Here is a 27,779-nt window from a genome sequence, read left to right as displayed (position 1 = left end):
GAAAGAAGAAATTAAATAACAAATAGAAATATTTAATATGTTTTGATGTTTTCATATGATATACTATTTATTTATTTATTCATTCATTCTGTCACCCAGGCTGGAGTGCAGTGGCACAACCATGGCTCACCTTAAAAGCCTAGTATGCTTCCTAATTCTCTTGATTAGTTGGTTAACATTGACAAGTCAACTTGAAATGGCTAGAGAGAGTCTACCAGGTCATCATCAGTCTACTCTTCCTCCTCCTGTCTGTATTTCTTTGAGACATCATCATTATCTTCCACAGCCTTTCCTTTTCTTCATAATTACATTAAGTGCAAGCTCAGCAGGATGACATTGCTCCAACTTCAGCTTCAGAACAGCAGTTTCTTCAGATCTGGGTGGTACATACTTTTTTACTCAATTTCTCCTGCTTTTCATTACATCTAGTAACTGTGACAAGCAAGTTCTGTTCTCTCTCAAAAGCAGACTGTCCAATAAACAACTTTCCATAGTAATTCCAGCCCTGAAGGCACTAGATAAAATGGCAGGCAGGGCAATTTGGGAAGGTGTGTATAAATGGTAAGCAGCTGTCAATGTGATTCTGTTAAGAAGTTCATCAACTGTTTTCCTCAAAATGTCTGGATTCTCCAGCATTGCATAGTAAGTCTGTGAGGAAGCACTCCAGTGGTCTATAGGGGTTGTGGACAGTCAGATGGAAATTTAAGTTGCTGTATAAAATGTAGTTCATATTCCAAACTCTGTTCAAGTGTCTCCTCCTGTCTGAGAGAACTCTCCCAATGGTTTCCAACAGATTGGGGACTAGATACATTCAGTTTATCTACTTTGTAGGCCAAAAATGCACATGTAAGCATTATTATCCAGGAGTGATAGTTATTGCTTATTTCCCTTATTTAATCCTCAAGAAAAAACTACCTCAGATTCTCCTTTTGAGATGAGAAACCAGAAGGATCGGCTTCACAGTTAAGAAGTAAGTGATGGAGCACAGACTGTGTGCTCCTAAGTTTCTCTCTTTAACACAGAGCACAAAGTCAAATTTCAGCAGGGCCAAGCCATATTGAAAATGAAGGATACAGTTTGGGAATCACCCAGTGTCCTTTCTTCCTTTTTCTTGTTTCTTGTTTTTGTTTTTGTTCAGAGATGGGTCTTGCTATCTTGCCCAGGCTGGACTGGAACTCCTGGGCCCAAGCGATCCTCTTGCTTCTGCCTCCCGAGTAGCTGGGACTACAGGCGTGTGCCACCACTGTACTAGGCTTCTTCTTGCTTTCTTTTGTCAACTCACTTTTTTATTTTTTATTTTTTGAGATGGAGTCTCACTCTGTTGCCCAGGCTACAGTGCAGTGGCACAATCTTGGCTCACTGCAACCTCCGCTTCATGGGTTCAAGTGATTCTCCTGCCTCAGCCTCCCCAGTAGCTGGGATTACAGGCACCCGCCACCATACTCGGCTGATTTTTTGTGTTTTTAGTAGAGATGGGGTTTCACCATGTTGGCCAGGCTGGTCTCGAACTCCTGACCGCAGGTGATTTGTCTGCCTCTCTGCCCAGCCTGTCAACTCACTTTTAATAGAAATCAGAGTGCAGATAGTATTTCTCTGTCATGAAAAAAATGGTATAGTCACTAATTCATGATGATGCTTCAAAGTAAGGGTGCGACAAGGAGCCAGGAGGACCCTGGCAAGTTGGAGTATATGGGCAAATCCTGAACGGGAAGCTCCCACATGTCCCTAGCCAGTCACTGCCATCAAGTAAGACTGGACCAGAGTAGCCAAATCTTCCACTTCCTCAAAAGAAACTAGAAATTCAGATTTTTATATGAAATATCCCAAGGTTTTAAATGTTAGGTAAACATGGACAAGCACGAGAGACCACAGAAGGCTTGTCTGCAGGCCAGGACACAGAGACATGTCAGCCCACAGACACCCTGGCTGTAAATCCTGGCCAGAGTCCTGTGCTGGGTATTATACAGTGAAAGGATGAGATGTGGAGAAGGGAAGAAGGAGAGAGGGTGACATGCGAGACAGCTCAGAGATACATCATAAGGAAGGAAGGAAAGGCAAACACAAGACAGCGCCATTGCCCTATGGGATCCATCACCCCACAAGCTCCAGAGGAGGGAGAATTACTCCCATCTGGGGCAGCCAACGCAGGAATCGTAGATCTGAGCAGACCCTGAAAGAGGCCAAGTGCTTGAATGAGTAGAAAGGTACCTCCATGTTTCAAGATTCAGACAAAACAATGAAAGTGAAATGTTCTGAAATGCATGAGACACTCTACACATTTAAAGAAGTACTTCCTATTTACAAACTAGAGCTGGCATCATATATGAAGTTTATATTGTCTATTTCTTGCACATAGGGGTTTGTTACCATCTTATTAAGACAACGTGTATTTTTGACTAGAGTGCTGAGCTATACAAGTTCTATTTTTAAATCAAATGGTTGTATGTGTATATTTCATACCTGGGAGTGCAAGTCACTGTATGTGTCTTATTCCATCCTTTCTTCCTTTGCATTTATTTATAGTTTCTTTGCGGAAAAAAAATCAGTTGATTGTTACGTTGTTAGCTCCATAAAGTCAGTTTTGAAAATTCAACGTGCCCGTATATTTTAAAGTGACTTTCAATAATTAGGGACTGATTTGAAATATCTGGTAGTGACAGTTTCCCTTTGGCTTTCCGTAACCTTTCTGTCCTTAGTCTGGCAGCTGAAGGTTTTTGGTTTGTGGCTTTTAAAGTGGTGTTAAGGGATATATTTCTGCCTGAGAACAGAGCTGTCCACCCACACGTAGCCCAACTACACTACGCTCATGCAATTATAAATTAAATAATAATTTAATTTTAAAATATTTAAATTTAATATTTACATTCCATATTGGGCGATACATTTTAAAGACAGCAATTTTCTGATGAATGTTTTTAATTTTAAGCACTCTAATATAAGGAATAATAAAAATGACATTTTAGACTGTTCTGAATTTAGGAGCATAAATAGAGAAATTCGGGGCCTAGTTTTCAAGAATAGATGCTAACAGAATAAACAAAATTAAACCTGTCATTATATAAAATTTTTATTCACCCTGTGCATGATATTTTAATATGCATTTTATGGAGTTTGTAGGAAGTTCAATTTTTCATTTGGAGTAAAAGATAGTGTTACACAGTACAGGTGATAAATCAGGTTCTCATAGTTATGTGTGTGATCCTTAAAAGGTGAACGCACTAAATATACCTCAAAGACACAGCCATTAACCTTAAAGTGGATTGCAGATTTGACCTGTGGGAAAAAGAAGTGCAAGCGAGGTGTAGAGGTTTTTATTAATACTCCCACTATTTGGTATAGGTATTAGAATGTTTGAACATAATGTTTATAGGCTAGCTCCATAGAGTCTCCTGGAAATCTTTATTTCACTAGTTTTCCAACTTGACTTCTGCCTTCCGTTTCTGAATTCATTTCTTACTGTCGTTCTGCTGGCACCTAGAAGAATTTCTCTCGACTGTTTTAACAAGCCTTCAGCTGACTGTTTTCCCTACCTTATCAATCCCCACTTATGGATCTTCACTCCTGTCATTAAGGCCATAAACAATGGAGTGAGTCAGACAGCAGTTTAAATTCCAGTTCTGCTATCATTTAGCCCTGTGTCTTTGTGAAAATTATTTAATCTCTGTGATTTTCAATACCTTTATTCATTAAATAAATGCCTTCTCTGGTATTGTGGGGACTAAATCAGATGGGTCTGTTCCCCACATCTTGACCACAGAATGTTTGTTGCCACACATAAAGTCCCATACTGAAATGGGATGATTAGAGACACAGTCCCTCCTCAGCTCATCTAGCTCACCTTGGGTAAATCATTAGAATTCCCTAGGTTCAGCCGCCACACCCAACAACTCAGGGGGCAGACGTGCTGACTCAGCCCGGCTGCTGTTCTTCCCGATCCACATGCTCATTGCCTCTGCACAGCTGGGGAGAGTTTCCCCACCCACATCACACTATATTTGTTCATGGATCATCTAGAATTATTTCTTAGATTTTAAAAAGCAGTATGATGCAATGAACAAGAGATGCCTTCCCATCCTTTTATGCCTACACACTAGGTGTTCGAGGGCAAAGGAAACAGCAGGTACTTGATAAAAGCTGATTACGTAAATATTCTCCCCAATACAGTGTAGAGCATTAACCTACATAATACCAAATCACTACAAGCAGCACATCTTCTAGACTTAATTTCTTTGAGTCTATGACTGAATGTTGATGTTCTTTGTACGACAAAACAATCTTTTATGTCAATATATCCACTGAAATTTTATAGAATTTTTTACATTTATTTCCACGTTATATATTAGTTTTTTAAACAAATGTATACAAAAGAATATCAAAAAGTCTCATTGTTATACTATTCATGTTGCTTTTGCTATTTTTATAAAGAAAATAAAATGTTTGCAAATGTAGACACACATGTCACATAAAGTAACGACACCTTCCTGTCCTCAGTTATTCTGTTCTAAGTTGGTCATTTTATGAGTTTTATGTTTTAGTCCAGAATATATCTGTGCATATATAGCAGCCTATGTGCACACACATTCTTTTCTTATTTATACCTTATAACATGCTAAATAGGTGCTCTATACCTCACTTTTTGCTCTTTATAAAATATATATATAGGCCGGGTACGGTGGCTCACGCCTGTAATCCCAGCACTTGAGAGGCTGAGGAGGACAGATCGCGAGGTCAGGAGTTCAAGACCAGCCTGGCCAATATGGTGAAACCCCGCCTCTACTAAAAATACACCTGTAGTCCCAGCTACTTGGGAAGCTAAGGCAGGAGAATCACTTGAACTTGGAAGGTGGAGGTTGCAGTGAGTCAAGATTGTGCCACTGCACTCCAGCCTGGGCGACAGAGTGACTTTTTTTTTTTTTTTTTTTTTTTTTAGAGAGGAGTCTCACTATGTCATCCAGGCTAGTCTGGAACTTCTAGGCTCAAGTAATCCACCTGCCTCAGCCTCCCAAAGTGCTGAGAGTCCAAGTGTGAGCCACTGTGCCTGGTCTCACTTTTTACTCTTAATACTACTCCTTGGAAACATTTCCTTATAAGTTATGCAAAACCACACAACTTTTAAAAAGTGACTCCGTAATATCCCACGATATGGCTATCTCGTCATTTCCATTCTAGCTCCCTTTTCACAGTTTCCTTAGCTGTTTCCAGTTGTTGGCTACTGTCATTGCTATTGCTGCTTCAATGCGCATCCTTTTACTTTACATCTTGGAAAACTTATTTGAGTACATCCCAACTCTGTGATTAGGATCAAAAGGTATGTAAATTTATTTGTAGCTTATTTTATTTAAAAACTTTATAATCCTTTTTCATGTTTAACCCTCTCAAAATCACTGCCCATTTTACAGATGAGACAAAGTGGGTAATTTGGTCAGAACACATGATCAGTTAATGTGTAGAGACAAAATTAGCACTGAAACCCTCCTGCATTCTTCATTTCTTTTCTATCACTTCAAGCTGCATTTCCAATGAATTCCAAAGAAAAGGTCATCTGGAAAATTGGGTGTCTTCAATAAATGGATTAAGGTGGTGGTTGACAAACCTTTGAAGAACCACATGGAAAGAGATGCAAAGAAAGACACGCTGTGTTGTGTTTTTTTCCCCCACAGACTGGCCTCTTTGGAGTTACAATACAGCCAAGCGTTTTTCTTTCCTTGTTTACCAGGTTCTATGAGAGAGGATAAAGAGAAAGATATTCGTGCTGATGAAAATGATGACAGATAAAATGTGTTTGAAGGCTATAAAAACTCCTTACATCTGGAGCAGCTGGCAGCCTGGGATTGGACTCTAAGGGGAGCTCATAGATATCTAATTTGAGCAATGGTTAAAAGTAAACTTGGGAACAGCTGATTCAGTGCAGTTATCTCTGGCTCTGGGAAGTTTTTGTGATGTTTAGAGGCTGGCACATAAAAATCCACATGACACATATTTGCTGAGTCTAATATCCTTATGAAAATGAACAGGGATGATTTACAGGAATATATTAGACACAGATGTTCTTATATAAACCAGGATATAACATGATATAGGAGGTAATGAGCCATTAAAATGGGCAGAAAATACTTGCTAATGTTTCAATAATTATGTACATTGAAATACACAAATAACAAACAAATATCAGTGGCGTCGAAATCAATTAGATTAGATAAATTGTTAGTCATTCAGCAAATAATTATGGCCTACGACAAATAAGGCATCTTGCTACAAATCACAAGACACAGAATCTTTGTGCCTCAAGTGTATTTCAGGATCACACACGAGGGATACTGTCTCCAAACTGAAGAAACCTAGTACTTTAATAAAAGCAGAGATGAGGTGGGCTAGGGCCACAAAGCTATTTAAGCTATTGTGATTTTAAGCACTGGGCTAATCTTCAGCTCAAATTCCACATTGGAGCTTTCAGGAATGAGGAAGAGGAAAAGGCAAGGGAAAGTTGACAACTTAGTTGGATAAACTTACATGACAGGATTCTGATACGATAGGTCTCCAAGCTTCATTAGGAATTTCCATTCCAAGCTCTGATACATGCTGCCCTCATGATGCTTCAAGTCTACAGAATATGATGAGCATATACAAACTTCTCTAATATGAAATGGTATAGTGATACATGTGATGTGAGTCAATAAAATAAGTACAGCTAGAACAGTAGCAGCGGGAATGGAAAGAATGAGATGACTGAAGAAGCATTGCTCAGGAAGAGGCAACATGAGGGTTTGTAAGATTGGTGCAGGTGGTCTGGTGCAGTGGCTCATGCCTGTAATCCCAACATGTTGAGAGGCTGAGATGAGTGGATCACTTGAGGTCAGGAGTTCGAGATCAGCCTGGTCAACACAGTGAAACCCTGTCTCTACTAAAAATACAAGTTAGCCTGTAATTCCAGCTAATCTGGAGGCTGAGGCAGAAGAATCGCTTGAGCCCAGGAGGTGGAGGTTGCAAAGAACTGAGATCATGCTACTGCACTCCAGCCTGGGCCACAAAGCAAGACTATCTCTAAAAAGATTGTTGCAGGGGATGAAAGAAAAATAAGAGGTGAAGCTCGGGATTTTGAATCTCTACTTGAGAGATAAGAAGAAAGGTGGCACTACTGGGCAAGATGCAAGGAAAGGTGAGTTTGAAGTAGAGTTACCGCATGCTGAAGTCAATGAGCTGGCAGGGCTTCTGTGCAGAAATATCCAGCAGACCTTCGGAAATGCATAAATGGAGCTCTAAAGCAGTAACAGCACAAGGGTCACATGTTTGATTTTACTCTGCTTAGAAAGGATACTTGAGTACATGGGTGAGGATAGGAATATATGCAAAACAACACAGAGAGGACAAGAAAATAGACCAAGATGAGCTGTCCCTCTCACTGAAGCAGGAACCAGTGCAGGAATGAAAGAGTGATAACGTTCATGAGCCATGTGTACTAACACAGAAGCCGAGACAGGAAGGAGATCTGAGAAGAACTGGATGATTTGAGTTATAAAATATACCTGGCAAACAAAGGAAGTTGAGGACTGAGAAGGTGCCATTGAATTTTGTCCTGTTGGAAGTAAATGTTCAGTGCTGCCAAGTGAAAATAGCACTTGGGCAGAAGTTTCTCAGCAAGGCAATTTACTTCTATAGAAGGGTGCATCTTGTGGATGGGGCAATGGCAAGAGCACACCAGACAAGGAAGGGAAAGGGGGTCTTATTCTTAACCCAGCTAGTCCCTACTGCTGTGTCTTTTCCCTATTGGCTAGTGTTAGACCGCAGAGTCTAAGCTAATTCCAAATGGCTATTTTAAAGAGAGCAAGGGTACGAGCTGGAGTGGTGGGGTGAGTAGTTTTGGTGGGAGGGACAGTTACAGAGCAGGTGACTAAGGATACCTAAGGACAGAACAGGTGATAGAGGCTAGGAGGGGGTTGTTTACTGAAACTAGGGGCAAGGAGGGTAAAGAGCAAGGAAGTCAAACTTTAAAATGGAGAACAAAGAACAGGGAAGCTGAACATACTGACATATTGGTTCTTTGAAGAGGAACTCAGAACTCATTGTACTTAACAAATTTTCTCTCTCTTGAATTTTAAAGGTAGTTAACAGGCTAAATTTTGAAGAGGAATTTACTGTATCCTACAGTCCATAGGATGTAATTGGTGATATTCGCACTTGAGCTTAGCCAGGAGGCTGAGAAGCAATGTGATTGGTGATGTTCAATGGAGGAGATGGTGGTAGAGCAAAAGCCAAATCACATCTTAGCCTTGTCTATTGCAATCACCTCTCAACTGCACTTTCTACTTCTAACCTTTCCTTTCTTCAACCATCCTTCTTTCTACCCAAAGTTATCGTTCTAAAAGCCAAATTTAGTGATATCACGCCTTTGGTTAAAATGTTTTGATGGCTCCCGTTGCCTGAGGACTTCAAATATCTCCCAATTGAGGTCACACTCAACTGATACCATTTGCTACAATCAACTGTATATTATTTGCCCTTCTTTAGCAGGTCTGAATTTTTCATACCTTTTGCCTTTGCTAATGCTGCCCCTTCAAAATAAAATACCTCCTAATCTCTACCAATGGCCTACAACCTATCTCAGGTATCTCCTCCTGTGTGAGGACACCCCTAATCCTCCAGGCAAAATGAATACCTCCTCTCAATGCTTCCATAGAACTTTTCAGGGACTGCTATTGGGTTACTAGATCATGTTAACTGAATAATGATTTTTTTATATATTGTGTCTCTCCTAATGTGGCACAAAACATACGACAGTATTATATTCATTCCTACAGCCCCAGTACCTAGCATTGTCCACACATGTTGTTTTTCATTACTTTTGAATGAATGAATGCATAAAATAGCTGCTAAAATATAAGATGTTTGGGAATGGAGACAGCTGAGCATGTCTGAAGGCAGAACAGAAGGAATAAGTCAAGGGAAACGATGGCTAACGCTGGGAGAGGGAAAGGAGGAGATCGTTAATGAAGCTACATCCTGAAGAAGACAGGATGAATGATATAAATAACAAAGATGGTGAAGTGAGACTTGGGAAGAAAAAGAGACAAATTTGCAACCGAACCAGGAGACTGTGGACAGGAGACCATAAGTGAATTGACGATCATTGAGCCCCTTTTATCCACCAGGTGCTGGGATAGGTTATGTATCTTTGCTCATTATTTAGCATTACAAGCCTTGTAACCTGTCCATTTACAGATGATCAGGCCAAATTGAAGGGTTTTAGAGTTTGGTTTTAGTCACATAAGTCAAGTTTGAATCCTAGGCCATTTTCTCTCAGTCTCCTGCTTTTTCCATGAAATAAAAATTGTCAGTGGTTGGAGGCCACAGTGGGAGATCAGGAGGACAAGGCACTTTCCACTGTTAAAAGGCAAAATTAAAGTGACTTAGAGTGAGTCTGGGCTGGATTCGTAGATAAGTGAAGCCAGAATGCTGCTTACATTCACATAGGCATATTTCATCCTGCTCCTTTACCAATTTGGGCTGAGAAAGAAAAGGCCACTGTTATATTTTAGAGTTTCAATAATCTTCTGAATGTTTCCAGCACTTTCCTTTGGATTCAGGAAGACTGTGTTAGATACTGTATTTCACAAATACCCACGAAGCACATGCTATAATGTGCTCAGCATGGGGAATTTCTTACGAGATATCAAATAAGAATCAGATATAGTCCTGAAGGAAAAGATATTTTAATGGAACTTTGATAGAAAGAAAATCACTATTCCATGAGGAGAATATTATACATGCTGTAAAAGTGATTCAAAGAAAAAGATGAGACAATAATTGATCTGAATCTAATGATATATTTGGACCAGATTATATATTAAACCAAGAAGGCAGAATAGGCATTCCATCAGAAAGAAAGGAATAAAGGAAAGGAGAGAGGAGGAGCAGGGAGGGGAGGAGAGGAGGGAAGGGGAGGAGAGGGGAGAGGAGAGGAGGGGAGAGGGGAAGGGAGGGGAGGGGAACAGAGAAGTTTGACTGTGAGGGACAGGAAGGTGGTTCAGGGAGCCAGAGGTAGTCCAGTGTGTATCATTGGAAAAGGCAAAAATTAAACTCTATGAGTAACATGTACAATTTTGAGTTACAGGCTAAGATATTATTAAGATCCATACCCAGCAGGCACTAGGGAGCCACTGAGGGTTGAAGAAAACTCCAATACAGGCAGTGTGATTTTACAGATTTGGGTCAAGTTTATTCTTCAAGTAAAATCCTTCTGTGACTTCTCACCGCTGTTAGAATAAAGTCTAAAATCCATATCAGGCCCCTTCAAGTCATGCATCACCTGGTTTCAACCAAGCAGATTTTCAACTCATGATGGTGCCTCAGTCCTCCCAGCCCAGGGGTTTAACATATTCTGTTCCCCCAAAAAGGCTCTCTCCCATTCTTCCCTTGGGAAATGCCCCCCTTTCTCTCAAATCTCATCATACACATCACTTTCTCAGGAAGAAATTATCCTCTGATATTCTAGGCTAGATGAGTTCCCCTAGTTATACCTTCAAGGTAAACTCTCCTTTCCAACATCGAATTAGAATTGTAATTCTATACATATTTGGATCATTACTTGGTAATGCCTGTCTGCCAAATTAAGCTGTAAATTCCATGAAAGCAGGAACTATGTAAAACCGGCTAATAAACATTATCTCCGTGTCTAACACAGAAGAGTAATACATAAATCGGCTCAAGCCTGTGAATGGTTGAACATGACTTATTTGATGTAAGGCCCTGACACTAAAAGACAAGGAAGCTGTTAGACATCTAGAAAAAGGGTTGTTGAAAGTATGACACAAACAGAAATGGAGAGCTGTGTTTGAGATGTATTTTACGAGTAGAAGCAGGCCAGGCACGGTGGCTCACACCTGTAATCCCAACACTTTGGGAGGCTGAGGGGGCAGATCACGCGGTCAGGAGATCGAGACTGTCCTGGCCAACATGGTGAAACCCCGTCTCTACTAAAATTACAAAAATTAGCTGGGCGTTGTAATGCCTGCTTGTAATCCCAGCTACTTGGGAGGCTGAGGCAGGAGAATCGCTTGAACCTGGGAGGCGGTGGTGGCAGTGGCCAAGATCACGCCACTGCAATCCAGCCTGGCAACAGCGAGACTCTGTCTAAAAACAAACAAACAAAAAGAGTAGAAGCAGTGGGACTTGAAATTTATTGGATGGATTATGTCTAAGTAATTTGAGAGGCCTGATAAAAAAAATATGTAACATGTTCCATTGATTTTCTGTCTTTCCTGATTTTAAAGAAATCCTTTCTCAGGTCAACTACAGTATCTCCCAATATTGCCATTCCTTTTATCTTATGCATTCTCTATAGAACAGTCTAAAAATATTTATTGAGCACCTACTATGTGCCTGGCACTCTTATGGGTGCTTGAAACACATCAGCAAACAAAGCAAGCAAAGATCCCTACATTCGTGGAGCTTACATTTTTGGCAGAAAGTTACAGAACCTAAAGAGTAAACTGCAGATATAAGCATATTATAGTGTGCATTCAAAGGTGGTAGGTATAGGAAAAAGAAAAGTAGAACAGTATAAAAGGGATCGATAGAAACAGCCCAGTGGCACTACCCCAGTTATCTAGAGCATGTAACATGTATTAATTTTAAAAGCATCTCTCTTTTCTTGTTTGTTTTACTTTTAATGAAACCCAGAAACTTTCCAAGTAGGCATTCAATGAAATGTAATTGCTCCTTTTCTCATCTGTTTCCTGGAGATAAAATCCTCAAGGGCAGAGAAGAAGCAGGATATCACAGAAGTGGGAAGAAAGCTTCCTGGTTGGAGCTGGGAGGGAAAGTCCTGTACTAGTACCCTACCCATCAGTTCAGGAGCTCTCAGCGCCTCTCCCGACGCAGCGCTCAGCATCTCAGCATCTCAGCATCTCAGCATAGTTCCTCAGACTTCCTCTTTTTTTTTGAGACAGGGTCTTGCTCTGTGGCCCAGGCTGGAATGCAGCGGCATTATCTCAGTTCACTGCAACCTCCGCCTCCCAGGTTCAAGGGATTCTCATGCCTCAACCTCCCGCGAGGCTGGGACTGCAGGTGTCCACCACAACACCTGGCTAATTTTTGTATTTTTAGTAGAGACAGGGTTTCACCATGTTGGTCAGGCTGGTCTCAAACTCCTGACCTCAAATGATCACCCGCTTCAGCCTCTCAAAGTGCTGGGATTACAGGCGTGAGCCACTGCACCTGGCCTGTTCCTCAGACTTCTAACCAACTCCTTAATTTTGTTATTATACTCTGAAAATATTTTCTTGGGCTACTTTTCTATTTCTCACTTTTCATCAGTTTCTTCTCTCCAAAAGTCTTTCATGGCCTTACTAACCTACAGGAAAGCACTGGACAATGCCTTTTATTTGTGGGTGAAAGTCATTTCAAATAACTAGTTTGCTACATTTAATTTTTCATTCATGAATTATAATTTTTTCATGGCTTTCTGAATAGTATTAATAAAATTTGCATATTCATTCTAACAGTAAATAACATAATAAAAGATAATAAATATTTAATGGCTTTTCCTTAACTTTTAGAAAACAGTTGGAACAATTCAACCTGTTAAGACAGTGTTTACTTAGAAACTGACTTCTCAAAACAGAAGGTAGATACATTTTTTAATTGCTCATAACCTAAACAGTAAGAAAAGAATAAATTAACTTCTTCATTATCTCAGTCTACAGGAAGACTATTTTTTAAATGAAAGAACAGTTTGTTAAATAGATTCCAATTATTTAAATCAATTAAAACTTAACTACAAGTTTAAAAGTCAAATATTTAATTATTATTTTCATTTATTCCCAATAATGGAGTTATTTTGTTATATTAAATTAAATGTACTGATTATTTTGGCTTTGGGCAGACATGACTTTAATGTGTTTATAGGTTTTCAATTAATACATCAGTGATTTCCATAAAATTCTAGATGCTAGACTTCTTTAAAAAAAAAAGAAGTTTAATTCTCCTCATTTCTTCCTATCTGTCTGCTTCATTCATGTATACATTCATATTCTCCTCTGTCCCTGAAGGTATATAAATTGACAATCTCAATTCATTGATCAAAGAAAAAGTATCAGAAATGGACCCTATTCCTCAAAAGGCTTGCAACGTAGTAAGAGTGACAAAAAGTAAGTAATAAATTCAAAAAATAATTCAATACAAAAAGGCAACTTTAATAGGATGTTAACTTTGTTTCTTCCGCATATATTGAATTTTCAGTTGAGATACTATCCCCACTCCTCAAAATAAAACAAAACCCCGGAGCAATGCCGTAGGTGCCAAACCACCTCAAAGGTAGGAAACAGACATTGAAGACTGATCCAATGTGAGAGAATAAGAATTCCTTTGGGAAGTTGTTGGAGAGTTGTGGTACCATGATACCAGGCAGGGGAGTGTTTCCCTGTAACCTTAATCCAGTTGAGGAGGACTTAAACACAGTCACCCAAAATGTTTAATGTGTGTCTTTGGTATCTCAGGAACCCAGAGACTGATGTCTGACTTTTCCAGCACCAACTTGGTGGCCTACTGGAACAGAAATTGCTGAGCTGGGAGTGAGCTACACAAACATCACAGGGTTCCTCCCCAGCAGAAGCAAAGCAGGTGTGTGTGTAAGTGTGTGTGTGTGTGTGTGTGTGTGTGTGTGTGTGTGGCTGGTGTATTGGCAAGAAAAAAATTAGAGAAAGATTTGAGGTTTTGGTTTGACACTGAATTCAACTTTTTAAAACCAAACCTGAGGGGCCATTAACTTTTTACCTGAGAGTAATCTTTAAAAGCATGAGATTACTTGAGATTTTACCCCAAGGCCTGGAACTACAGTTTGTTACGTCGAAAGGTGGCAGGAGAAGGAAACTATGACATTGTTTCCTTCAAGTGCCCTTCCTAATCCTGTGCTTTCAATGAAGTGACACAATTGATTGGAGTGCAGGACCACCAAGTTCACTATGAAATATAGAAAATTATTCATCCAAATAAAAGAGATGCATATGCATTGCAGAGAACAACACAATTTTCATGAAAAAAGATTGGCAAAGAGTTGGGGGCCAGCTACAGAAAACTTTAGAGTTTGGACATCATAAAGTCTGGGGACACATTAAACTGTGGCCTCATTGCCTAAAAAGCTCAGTGGATCATTCTGCAAAACTAATTAAAACCTGAAAATTGACTTTGGACATAGAGAATAAAAATACACTATGTCTTCAAATGCTCTGCATTTTCTTTAAGAAGTTTGTACTAAATGGCTTATCAAAGCCTGCTATTAGCCCCCACTATTAAATATACCAGGTAAATCAAGATGTAAACAAACATATTAAACTACCATTTCATTAAGAGCACAATTTGAAAGTTAATCGGATAAGAAGTGAATAAAGACAGGAAAGGAAACAGTGTGAGTGAGTGGTTCAAAAGAAATGATAGACTGGAAACATCATCTGAAGAGCAATACAGTGAAGAAGTAGATCAAAAGGTACCTCCTCCCAGGAGTTTCTTGTGTCATTTAAAATAATTTTTCATGTATGGAGGTAAGCATGGTTCTAGGAAAAGAATTTTGAACTTAAAATCAGTGGGTAAAAACTGTTGTACCTAGTTGTACACCAAACTCCTGAGTATATTAATTGTACACTCATTATATGAGTGAGTATACTAATTTATGCTAATTGTTGGGAAAGACAGTGCCCCCCTCAGTCTCTTGGGCTCTTACATGTCTTACTGGGTTTATCAAGAATGCAAAGCGCTGATGGCTCTTTTCTGGGGCTGTTTATCAGGGTCATGTTTCCAGAGCAACCTAGACAGATGATGTCAAGTCTCTCTCGGGAACAAAGATCTTGTTTTCTTACTGCTTGCTCTAAAAGCAATGGATTCCCCAAATTCAGTGTTCCCTGGCTCCAGGCAAATCCACTGTGAGTGTAGCATCCATCTGGGCCCCTCCACATCACTCCCATGAGATTTGAAGAAGGGACAAAGGAAACAAACGCAAACATGATGATACTCATGCTGCTGACTGAGCTTTGAGTGCCGAAGTCCTTTGTTTCTGACCCAGGAGTCTTGTGTTTTGTGCCCGTATCCAGGAAGCATTAATTGGCTAGTTTACTCGCTTGTATGCAGGGTGAAATATCAGACCCGACATCATCATTGATATGTGTAGTCTTTACCATGCACATGACTTCCCCTGGTTGGGTATATCACTCAGGAATATTCAAAATACTGTATTTGGAATATTATGTTATGCTACTAGTCTAATCATTCCTTACTTGTTGGAGAACTGTTCGTTGTTACTGCCTCAAAGCAAATTAATAACATGGATATACCTGAATAATTCAGAATCCTTTCCTTACTTTTTTAAGATATTCATCTTCTAAATAAGCTTGATCAACAATTTCTCTTCATTTGAACCTCCCAACTCTTCCCCTTCTCACCAATTTGTATTAGCTCTCTTTCTCCTCCAGAGACCTGTTTGAACACACAAGACACACAACTTGAATTAAAAATGGAGAGATGGTCTGTTGGGGTCTCTACTCATACTGTGACACTGATTGCAACTTGAACATGCCAAGGAGTTACCTCAACCTTGTAACAATATATAAAATAATAAACAGATGTGGCAACATAAAAATATTGCTATAATCTTGTAAATGGCAGGTTGAAGTAAGATAATTATGAGAATGAATAGCCTTATTAGTGTCAAATACAATAGTATTTTCGGTAAGTGTGTGACAGAGCGTCTTCTATTCCTTTGCAACCAATGGTGAAGACTGGTGGAAATATGAACTTTTTCTCAGATTCATAAAGGCAGAAGAAGAGATAGTGACATAATTATAATTATATTAAGAAGCATGGTTGATTGGTTGTCAGCACACTTACATTTAACAGTCTTGGGTGTTTTTACATGATAATGGCATAATGACAGTAATGAACTTAGAAGTTATTCTTAGCAAAGTATCACAGCAGAGTGCAATCGATTTCTGCAGAAGCTATAAATGCAATCTCCAACCTTATAGGTTATTGTAAATGCAAAGCACAAATTCTCATTCATAACTACTTAATTAAAGAACATTATTGGTTTACCTGTAATTGCTTTAATTTATCACAGTGTTACAATTTATAAGTAATGTGTGTTATTCTTCAGTAGTTTTATTGTAATTACACATAATTTACAATTCACATTACCGGATTTCTAATTATCCTCTAAATATTCTTGGTTATAAAAATGAAAATACTATTTTAAGGAGAATAGGATAATTAACAATGTATTAAATCTATTGGCTGTCAAGCATTTAACAAACAATAAAGTCAACTAATTCAGGCGATTTCGTTGATGGGTTATAAAATTTTATAAAGTTATGGAGTGCAACTTACTCATTCCTTGAGACGCCGCCATTAATAATGCTGTTTCAAATTAATCTTGGTAGAACTCTGGTCCACAATATATTTGGCAAAACAACACATCCAGCATCTCCTTTTATGTTTGGGTGGATGGCACTGGAGAGGGGCCAGTATAGGTATCCATCAGAATATTCCTAAACAAGCTTTCCTAACGTTAGAGTTTCCAAGTTACTTGACTTAGAAGGTGGAATAGTGACAATTTCAATCTATTGAATCTATTGTGATTCTAGAGATTGGAAAAGATAATGTGGTTAGCTTAGTAAAATCACTATTTTGAATTTCTTTCAAAGTTTGTAAACAGCCTGGTTTTGGCATGATGTAGCAGTAGGCCAAAGTCACATGACCTCACCCTTTCATTTGAAGATAACTAATGAAAGACATACGGTGAGCCATAATGTTCTATAGAATATGCAGCCACCTCTACAGTGTGGTTTGAAAGGTCTTCAAAATTCAGTATCTTTTAAATAAACCTGAAATTTCTATCATTAGAAACAATCCTTGCGGTTAGGCATTGATCCACAAAGCTTTCATAAATGCAACTGTAATATGTACACTGAATGAAATATGAATGGTCTTCATCACTGAATTCACAAGAATTCATTTTTAGATGAGATGATATCAGGCAAGAGGTAGAAGGGACAGAGAAAATACTGTCAGAAAATAAAGAAGAGAAGAAAGTTCTGTTGAGGCAAGAAACCTAGCTAAAGTGACATAAAACTATGTACGGTAGGATGGGGATATGTCCAGCAACCCAAAGAACCTTGTGATGTTTCTGTGTGCCAGGACAGAATAGATCATTGAAGAAAATTGAGACTGGATCCTTGCTTGGTAAGTTTGTCTAAGACCAATCGTAAAATCTCCCTGCTAAGGTTTTTTGGGTTTTGGGGTTTTGTTGTTGTTTTAAATCCTGGTCCTCAAAGCTGTTGCACTTCCCTACCTTTAATGAAAATGGAGCTTTCTATCATTCAGAATAAAAATAATTGATTATAACTTTTTAAATGGTATCAAAAGATATGGTCCTGGTGTAGCTGGCAAAATGGCCAAATAGGAACAACTCCAGTCTGCAGCTCCCAGCAAAATCAATGCAGAAGGTGGTGATTTCTGCATTGCCAGCTGAGGTACCCAGCTCATCTCCTTGGGACTGCTTAGACAGTGGGTGCAGCCCATGGAGGGCAAGCAGAAGCGGGGGCGGGGGGGCATCGCCTTACCCAGGAAGTGCAAGGGGTCTGGGAACTCCCTCCCCGAGGCAAGGGAAGCCGTGAGGGACTGTGCTGTGAGGAACGGTACACTCCAGCCCAGATCCTACACTTTTCCCATGGTCTTCGCAACCCACAGACCAGGAGATTCCCTCGGGTGCCTACGCCACCAGGGCCCCGGGTTTCAAGCACAAAACCAGGCAGTTATTTGGGCGGACGCCAAGCTAGCTGCGGAAGTTTTTTCATACCCCGGGGGAGCCTGGAATGCCAGTGAGACAGAACCATTCACTTTCCCGGAAAGGGGGCTGAAGCCACGGAACCAAGTGGTCTACCACCCATGGAACCCAGCGGATCCCACCCCTGCGGAGCCCAGCAAGCCAAGATCCACTGGCTGGAAATTCTCACTGCCAGCACAGCAGTCTGAAGTTGACCTGGGAAGCACCAGCTTGGTGGGGGGAGGGGCGCTTGCCGTTACTGAGGCCCGAGTAGGTGTTTTTCCCCTCACAGTGTAAATAAAGCCACCAGGGAGTTCAAACTGGGTGGAGACCACAACTGCTCAGCAAAGCCGCTGTAGCCAGACTGCCTCTCTATATTCCTCCTCTCTGGGCAGGGCGTCTCTGAAAGAAAGGCAGCAGCCCCAGTCAGGGGCTTATAGATAAAACCCCCATCTCCCTGGGACAGAGCACCCAGGGGAAGGGGCAACTGTGGGCACAATTTCAACAGACTTAAACATTCCTGCCTTCCTGCTCTGAAGAGAGCAGCGGCTCTCTCAGCACAGTGCTCAAGCTCTGCTAAGGGACAGACTGCCTCCTCAAGTGGGTCCCTGACCCCCATGCCTCCTAACTGGGAGACACCTCCCAGCATGGATTGACAGACACCTCATACAGGAGAGCTCCAACTGGTATCTGGTGGGTGCCCCTCTGAGACAAAGCTTCCAGAGGAAGAAACAGACAGAAATCTTTGCTGTTCAGCAGGCTCGTCTGGTGATACCCAGGCAAACAGGGTCTGGAGTGGACCTCCAGCAAACTCCAGTGACCTGCAGCAGAGAGGCCTGATTGTTACAAGGAAAACTAACAAATAGAAAGGAATAGAATCAACATCAACATAAAGGACGTCCACAAAAAAAGCCCATCCGAAGGTCATCAATATCAAAGGCCAAAGGTAGATAAATCCACGAAGATGAGGAAAAACCAGTGTAAAAAGGCTGAAAATTCCAAAAACCAGAATGCCTCTTCTCCTCCAAAGGATCACAATTCTTCACCAGCAAGGGAACAAAACTGGATGGAGAATGAGTTTGATGAGCTAACAGAAGTAGGCTTCAGAAGGTAGGTAATAACAAACTCCTCTGAGCTGAAGGAGCATGTTCTAACCCAATGCAAGGAAGCTAACAACCTTGAAAGAAGATTAGACGAATTGCTAACTAGAATAACCAGTTTAGAGAAGAACATAAATAACCTGACAGAGCTGAAAAACACAGCACAAGAACTTCGTGAAGCATACACAAGTATCAATAGCCAAACCGATCAAGCAGAAGAAAGGATATAGGAAACTGAAGATCAACTTGATGAAATAAAGCATGAAGACAAGATTAGAAAAAAAACAATGAAAAGGAATGAACAAAGTCACCAAGAAATATGGGACTATGTGAAAAGACCAAACCTATGTTTGATTGGTGTGCCTGAAAGTGACGAGGAGAATGGAACCAAGCTGGAAAACACTCTTCAGGATATTATCCAGGAGAACTTCCCCAGGCTAGCAAGACACGCCAATATTCAAACTCAGGAAAAAAAGAGAACACCACAAAGATACTCCTCAAGAAGAGCAACTCCAAGACACATAATTTTCAGATTCACAAAGGTTGAAATGAAGGAAAAAATGTTAAGGGCAGCCAGAGAGAAAGGTCGGGTTACCCACAAAGGGAAGCCCATCAGACTAACAGTGGATCTCTCTGCAGAAACCCTACAAGCCAAAAGAGAGTGGAGGGCCAATATTCAACATTCTTAAAGAATTTCAAACCAGAATTTCATGTCCAGCAAAACTAAGCTTCATAAGCAAAGGAGAAATAAAATCCTTTACAGACAAGCAAATGCTGAGAGATTTTGTCACCTCTAGGCTTACCTTACAAAAGCTCCTGAAGGAAGCACTAAATATGGAAAGGAAAAACCAGTACCAGCCACTGTAAAAACATACCAAATTGCAAAGACCATCGACACTATGAAGAAACTGCATCAACTAACTGGCAAAATAACCAGCTAGCATCATAATGAGAGGTTCAAATTCACACATAACAATATTAACCTTAAATGTAAATGGGCTAAATGCCCCAATTAAAAGACACAGACTGGCATATTGAATAAAGAGTCAAGACCCATCAGTGTGCTGTATTCAGGAGACCCATCTCACATGCAAAGACACACATAAGCTCACAATAAAGGTATGAAGGAATATTTACCAAGCAAATGGAAAGCAAAAAAAAAAAAAAAAAAAGCAGGAATTGCAATCCTAGTCTCTGATAAAACAGATTTTAAGCCAACAAAGATCAAAAAAGACAAAGAAGAGCATTACATAATGGTAAAGGGATCAATGTAACAAGAAGAGCTAACTATCCTAAATATATATGCACCCAATGCAGGAGCACCCAGATTCATAAAGCAAGTTCTTAGAGAACTACGAAGAGACTTAGAATCCCACACAATAATGGTGGGACACTTTAACACCCCACTGTCAATATTAGACAGATCAATGAGACAGAAAATTAACAAGGATATTCAGGACTTGAACTCAGCTCTGGACCAAGCAGACCTAATAAACATCTACAGAACTCTCCACCTCAAATCAACAGACTATACATTCTTCTCAGCACCACATTGCACTTATTCTATAATTAACCCCATAATTGGAAGTAAAACACTCCTCAGCAAATGTGTAAGAATGGAAATCATAACAGTCTCTCAGACCACAGGGCAATCAAATTAGAACTCAGGATTAAGAAACACATTCAAAACCGCACAACTACATGGAAACTGAACAACCTGCTCCTGAGTGACTACTGGGTAAATAACAAGATTAAGGCAGAAATAAGTTATTTGAAACCAGTGAGAACAAAGACACAATGTTCTAGAATCTCTGGGACAGAGCTAAAGCAGTGTTTAGAGGGAAATTTATAGCACTAAATGCCCACAGGAGAAAGCTGGAAATATCCAAAATCGACACCCTAACACCACAACTAAAACAACTAGAGAAGCAAGAGCAGGCAAAATCAAAAGCTAGGGAAAAACAAGAAATAAGTAAGATCAGAGCAGAACTGAAGAAGATAAAAACAAGAAACACCATTCAAAAAACCAATGAATCCAGGAGCTGGTTTTTTGAAAATGTTAACAAAATAGATAGACCGCTAGCCAGACTAATAAAGAAGAAAAGAGAGAGGAATCAAATAGACACAATAAAAAATGATAAAGGGGATGTCACCACTGATCCCACAGAAATACAAACTATCATCAGAGAATACTATAAACACCTTTATGCAAATAAACTAGAAAATCTAAAAGAAATGGAGGCCAGGCGCGGTGGCTCAAGCCTGTAATCCCAGCACTTTGGGAGGCCGAGACGGGCGGATCACGAGGTCAGGAGATCGAGACCATCCTGGCTAACACCGTGAAACCCCGTCTCCACTAAAAAATACAAAGAACTAGCCGGGCGAGGTGGCGGGCGCCTGTAGTCCCAGCTACTCCGGAGGCTGAGGCAGGAGAATGGCGTGAACCCGGGAGGCGGAGCTTGCAGTGAGCTGAGATCCGGCCACTACACTCCAGCCCGGGCGACACAGCGAGACTCCGTCTCAAAAAAAAAAAAAAAAAAGAAAAAGAAAGAAAATCTAAAAGAAATGGATAAATTCCTGGACACATACACCCTACCAAGACTAAACCAGGAAGAAGTCTAATCCCTGAATAGACCAATAAAAAGTTCTGAAATTAAGGCAGTGATTAGTAGTCTACCAACCACAAAAAGCCCAGGACCAGACAGATTCACAGCCGAATTCTACCAGAGGTACAAAGAAGAGCTGGTACCATTCCTTCTGAAACTATTCCAAACAATAGAAAAAGAGGAACTCCTCCCTAACTCATTTTGGAGGCCAGCATCATCCTGATACCAAAACCTGGCAGAGACACAACAAAAAAAAGAAAATTTCAGGCCAATATCCCTGATGAACATTGATGCAAAATCTTCAATGAAATACTGGCAAAACGAATACAGCAGCATATCAAAAAACTTATCCATCACAATGGAGTCGACTTCATACCTGGGATGCAAGGCTGGTTCAGCATACACAAATCAATAAATGTAATCCATCACATAAACAGAACCAATGACAAAAACCACATAATTATCTCAATAGATGCAGAAAAGGCCTTTGACAAAATTCAACTCCCCTTCATGCTAAAAACTCTCAATAAACTAGCTATTAATGGAACATATCTCAAAATAATAAGAGCTATTTATGACAAACCCACAGCCAATATCATACTGAATGGGCAAAAGCTGGAAGCATTCCCTTTGAAAACTAGCACAAGACAAGAATGCCCTCTCTCACCACTTCTATTCAACATAGTGTTGGAAGTTCTGGCCAGGGCAATCAGGCAAGAGAAATAAATAAAGGGTATTCAACAGGAAGAAAGTCAAATTATCTCTGTTTGCAGATGACATAATTGTATATTTGGAAAACCCCATCGTCTCAGCCCAAAATATCCTAAAGCTGATAAGCAACTTCAGCAAAGCCTCAAGATATAAAATCAATGTGCAAAGATCACAGCATTCCTATACACCAATAATAGAGAGCCAAATCATGAGTGAACTCCCATTCACAATTGCCACAAAGAGAATAAAATACCTAGGAATACAACTTACAAGGAATGTGAAGCACCTCTTCAAGGAGAACTACAAACCACTACTCAAGGAAATCAGAGAGGACACAAACAAATGGAAAAACATTCCATCTCATGGATAGGAAGAATCAATATCATGAAAATGGCCATACTGCCCAAAGTAATTTATAGATTCAATGCTATTCCCAATGCTATAGATTCAATGGTAGTCAATAGAGCTACCATTGACTTTCTTCACAGAATTAGAAAAAACTACTTTAAATTTCATATGGAGCAAAAAAAACAGCGCATATAGCCAAGACAATCCTAAGCAAAAAGAACAAAGCTGGAGGCATCATGTTAACTGACTTCAAACTATACTACAAGACTACAGTAACCAAAACAGCATGGTACTGGTACCAAAATAGATATGTAGATCAATGGAACAGAACAGAGCCCTCAGAAGTAATGCCACATATCTACAACCATCTGATCTTTGACAAATCTGACAAAAACAAGCAATCGGCAAAGGATTCCCTATTTAATAAATGGTATTGGGAAAACTGGCTAGTCATATGCAGAAAACTGAAACTGGACCCCTTCCTTACATCTTATACAAAAATTAACTCAAGACAGTTTAAAGACTTAAATGTAAAACCTAAACCCATAAACACCCTAGAAGAAAACCAAGGCAATACCATTCAGGACATAGGCATGTGCAAAGACTTCATGACTAAAACACCAAAAGCAATGGCAACAAAAGCCAAAATTGACAAATGGGATCTAATGAAACTAAAGAGCTTCTGCACAGCAAAAGAAACTATCACCAGAGTGAACAGGCAGCCTACAGAATGGGAGAAAAATTTTGCAATCTATCCATCTGACAAAGGGCTAATATCCAGAATCTACAAGAAACTTAAACAATTTTTCAAGAAAAACAACCCCATCAGAAAGTGGGCAAAGAATATGAACAACACTTCTCGAAAGAGGATATTTATGTGGCCAAAAAACATATGAAGAAAAAGCTCATCATCACTGGTCATTAGAGGAATGCAAATCAAAACCACACAATGAGATACCATCTCACGCCAGTTAGAATGGCGATCACTAAAAAGTCAGGAAACAACAGATGCTAGAGAGGATGTGGAAAAATAGGAAGGCTTTTACACTGTTGGTGGGAGTGTAGATTAGTTCAACCATTGTGGAAAACAGCGTGGCAATTCCTCAAGGATCTAGAACCAGAAATACCATTTGACCCACTGATCCCATTACTGTGTATATACCCAAAGGATTATAAATCATTATGCTATAAAGACACACACCCACGTTATGTTTATGGCAGCACTGTTCACAATAGCAAAGACTTGGAACCAACCCAAATGCCCATCAATGATAGACTGGATAAAGAAAATGTGGCACATACACACTGTGGAGTACTGTGCATCCATAAGAAAGAATGAGATCATGTCCTTTCCAGGGACATGGATGAAGCTGGAAGTTTCTCAAGAAACTAACACAGGAACAGAAAACAAACCACCGCATATTTTCACTCATAAGTGGGAGTTGAACAATGAAAACGCATAGACACATGGAGGGGAACATAACACACTGGGGCCTGCCAGGGAGTCGGGGGCAAGGGGAGGGATAGCATTAGGAGAAGTAGCTAATGTAGATGACAGGTTGATGGTTGCAGCAAACCACCATGGCACGTGTATACCTATGTAACAAACCTTCAGGTTCTGCACATGTATGCCAGAACTTAAAGTATAATAAAAAATAAAATAAAATAAGAAAATGTGTGACTACATGAATCTTTTCTGAAGCCTAATCAAACCTGAGGTTAGAAGTTCCTGAATTGAACTTTAGAAAGAGTAATAAATATATTGTCTTGCAGTTACCAATCAGAAAAAAAAAGGTGTGGTCCTAAAATCATAAATTGTATTTACAGTTCAAGGCATATCACCATAACTGCCAATCATCTACTAAATTCATCTGCCTTGAAATTTGGTTGTAGGCCGGGCGCGGTGGCTCAAACCTGTCATCCCAGCACTTTGGGAGGCCGAGACGGGCGGATCACGAGGTCAGGAGATCGAGACCATCCTGGCTAACACGGTGAAACCCCGTCTCTACTAAAAAATACAAAAAACTAGCGGGGCGAGGTGGCGGGCGCCTGTAGTCCCAGCTACTGGGGAGGCTGAGGCAGGAGAATGGCGTAAACCCGGGAGGCGGAGCTTGCAGTGAGAGATCACTTGCAGAGCAGTGAGTGCACTGCACTCCAGCCTGGGTGACAGAGCAAGACTCCATCTCAAAAAAAAAAAAAAAAAGAAATTTGGTTGTCATGAATAAACTAAGTCCCATTTTAAAACAGTACACCAATTATACTCACAACCATGAACTGTTAATAGCACAAATCTATTCTATGAACTTTTGTCATCTAATATTGAAATACTCACACCCCCATCCAGTACCGCATTATATTCAGAGACATAACCAAATAGGCTTCCAAAGACTGTAGCCATTTCCAGCAAATCAAGGGTTAATCGGTCTATCTTGTGTCTTCCATTAGTGGGTGTCACTGTGATGAAATTAACAAAGCCCTATTCTGAAGACTTTCGGGACCAGCTTGGAAGCATTTTGTGATAATGGTGCTCATTGTAACTGGATTTGACCTGTGGTTAATTCATATCAGCAACTAAAAATGCAGGCATTTAACTACACTGACTTTAATTCTAGCCCAAACCAAGCTTTTTAGTCAGCCTACAATATCACAAGAAATATTGTAGAATTGAATAGTTAGCTGCATTCAATCAGACTCAATATATTTTTTGTGTATTTTTAGGTGAGAAATGTGAAATTAAGGTGTATGGGATGTCTGCATTTCCTTCTCTTCCTGGCTGTCTTTATTTAATATGCTCAAATCCGTTATTAGGTTATGAATGTGTCTCAATTATTTCTAGAAACAGGTTGATGAAATTGATTTTTCGACAGTAAAATTCCCCTTTGTGTGTGTGTGTTTTGTCTGTGTGCTTTTAAATCACACTTAAACATACATAGGGATATGATGTTGGACAATGCGCTAATTGAAGGGAAGAGTTTAATGGACCTCATAGAGGGTAAGGACATGCCGTACCTCAGTTGATTGCTTCTCAATTAGGACTCAAACGCTATCCCATTCTTCCTTTTGGGTATGACTTGAGTCTGTACAGCGCACTGCATAAATGATTTTCCATGGCTTTTTAAAAGGCGGTGCATATTAATATTTTAAACTGAAATAATTGCTTCTTGCTCAGCAATGGGTTTCATTTATGACTGTTTATCCTCAGCAAATGGAAAGTATGGTTAATCTCAGTTAAAAATTGGTTCTTTAAATAGCTCTAATTACATTCTGTTTATATTTATATGTATTAGACACTTAAGATTTAATCGGTAGCAGTTCTAACAAACCATAATGTTTATTAGCTGGTTTTAAATTATTGTTATGGATGGGAGTTGAATAAGAAAATAAGTGATTTGTCTACTATCAAACACAGAAAATGAAAGATGGATCAATGCTTAAAAATGAGTTTTTAGCATAGCTTCAAATTTTAATATAATTTATGAGAAAGAGGTCATATTAGGTCAATTCGTTTTCTTTTTTCTTTATTTTTTAAACTCTAACAATAGAAAAAAAAATGTGGTGTCTAATGGCATAAGATTTGTGGAGCTTTTGTTTTCAAAAATTATTAAGATCCTTGTGTTCGAGTGCTAGAAAAGAAGGAACTAAATTTTGCATTTTAATTCATATTTATTCAGAAGAAAAACTTACATGAGATATAACATGTTGATTTTTTAATGAAAAAAATTTAAGTTGATGTGATGCTAGGTTAAGTCAATTTAAATTGCTTAAATTCTATATTTTGATTAAACAGAAAAGACCTTGTTGGATTCTGCTTCTTCCCTGAGAAATTTATCAAAGGACTTCCTCTAATCTTTGAATAAGACTTCTGAATTACACATGGCTCACACACAGTGAGTTAGGAAACTCACAGTCATTTTATTGACATTTAATTTTCAATTTGTTTTATTGTAATTTTCAAGATATGCAAAATGAAGTATAATTCAAAAGACAATTTATTAATAACACCTGTATCTCTATGGAACTAAAAACATTTGTGATTATTTTCAAAAGGCAACAGTATTCCCAGAAAAGAAGTTTGTAGAATTATTAGTGTCATTTTATAAATAAGGAAGATGAGGCAAATATTACAACTTCTTTACATTGTGAAAAATGTAATCATTTTATCTCCACCTTAAACTCCGAGCTCTGTCCCAAGAGCTATAAGCCACCATAGCCTGCTAGGCTAGTTCTTCTTTTGTAGAAACTCATTCCTCTTTTGTTTTCTATTTCTGTTGCTACTTTCTAGAGAATGTCCTTGTTACCTTATGCCTGAAAACAAAGCCTTGCAAATTCAGTCTAGTCTCTCTCTGCCCAGTTACAGGACTCCACTATGGCACTTGTCCCCTTAAGCACCCACAATCATGCCACTCTTCACTCTCAAAGCTGCCAGGAGATGGCCTCTCTCTATTGGATAAAAGCCCACGTGCTCATCTCTGCATGCCAGGCACTTCTGGATCCGGTGCCTTTACCGGGCCTTCCAAACTTACCTCCCAGTGGTCTGCAAAACTCTCGAATCCCAGCCAAGTCTCATGTCCATCTCAGGTTTTTCCTCCTCTGTACCGATGCCTTTCCATTTTCTTGAAGGACATTCTACCGACATCGGGCCTTATGGAAATCTCCCCTATTCTTGAAGCCACAGACAAACCTCATTGCTAATATGTCACGTTCCAGATCTGGGTTCCGAATGCATTTGTTTTATATCATTCATATGTCATGTATCCTATTTACCTCATTGCATAAATATTCATATCCTTGTTCATGTCCAAGCTATGTAACGCTAGCTTGGCGCATAATAGGTACTCAGATCATATTTGTAAATAGATATTTATTACGGGATTAATGAATGTCGCTCAGTGCTGTGTGCTTTATTTTGCATAATTAAGAATCAGGGCTGGGTGCAGTGGCTCACACCTGTAATCCTAGCATTTTGGGAGGCCAAAGTGGGTGGATCACCTGAGGTCAGGAGTTCGAGACCAGCCTGACCAATATGGTGAAACCCCGCCTCTACTAAAAATACAAATTAGCTGGGCGTGGTGGCATGCGCCTGTGGTCCCAGCTACTTAGGAGGCTGAGAAAGGAGAATTGCTTGAACTTGGGAGGCGGAGGTTGCAGTGAGCTGAGATTGCGCCACTGCACTCCAGCCTGGGCGACAGGGTGAGACTCCGTCTAAAA

General features: G+C 39.7%; 1 pseudogene; it reads right to left on the bottom strand.

Annotated features, from left to right (window-relative positions):
* Positions 1 to 200: 200 nt before the first annotated feature.
* LOC104682169 lies at positions 201 to 27,207 on the bottom strand (annotated as a pseudogene).
* Positions 27,208 to 27,779: the final 572 nt, after the last annotated feature.

Source organism: Rhinopithecus roxellana, chromosome 2 (genome assembly GCF_007565055.1).
Source record: "Rhinopithecus roxellana isolate Shanxi Qingling chromosome 2, ASM756505v1, whole genome shotgun sequence".
Lineage (NCBI taxonomy): Eukaryota > Metazoa > Chordata > Mammalia > Primates > Cercopithecidae > Rhinopithecus > Rhinopithecus roxellana.
This window is presented reverse-complemented; position numbering and strand designations above follow the sequence as displayed.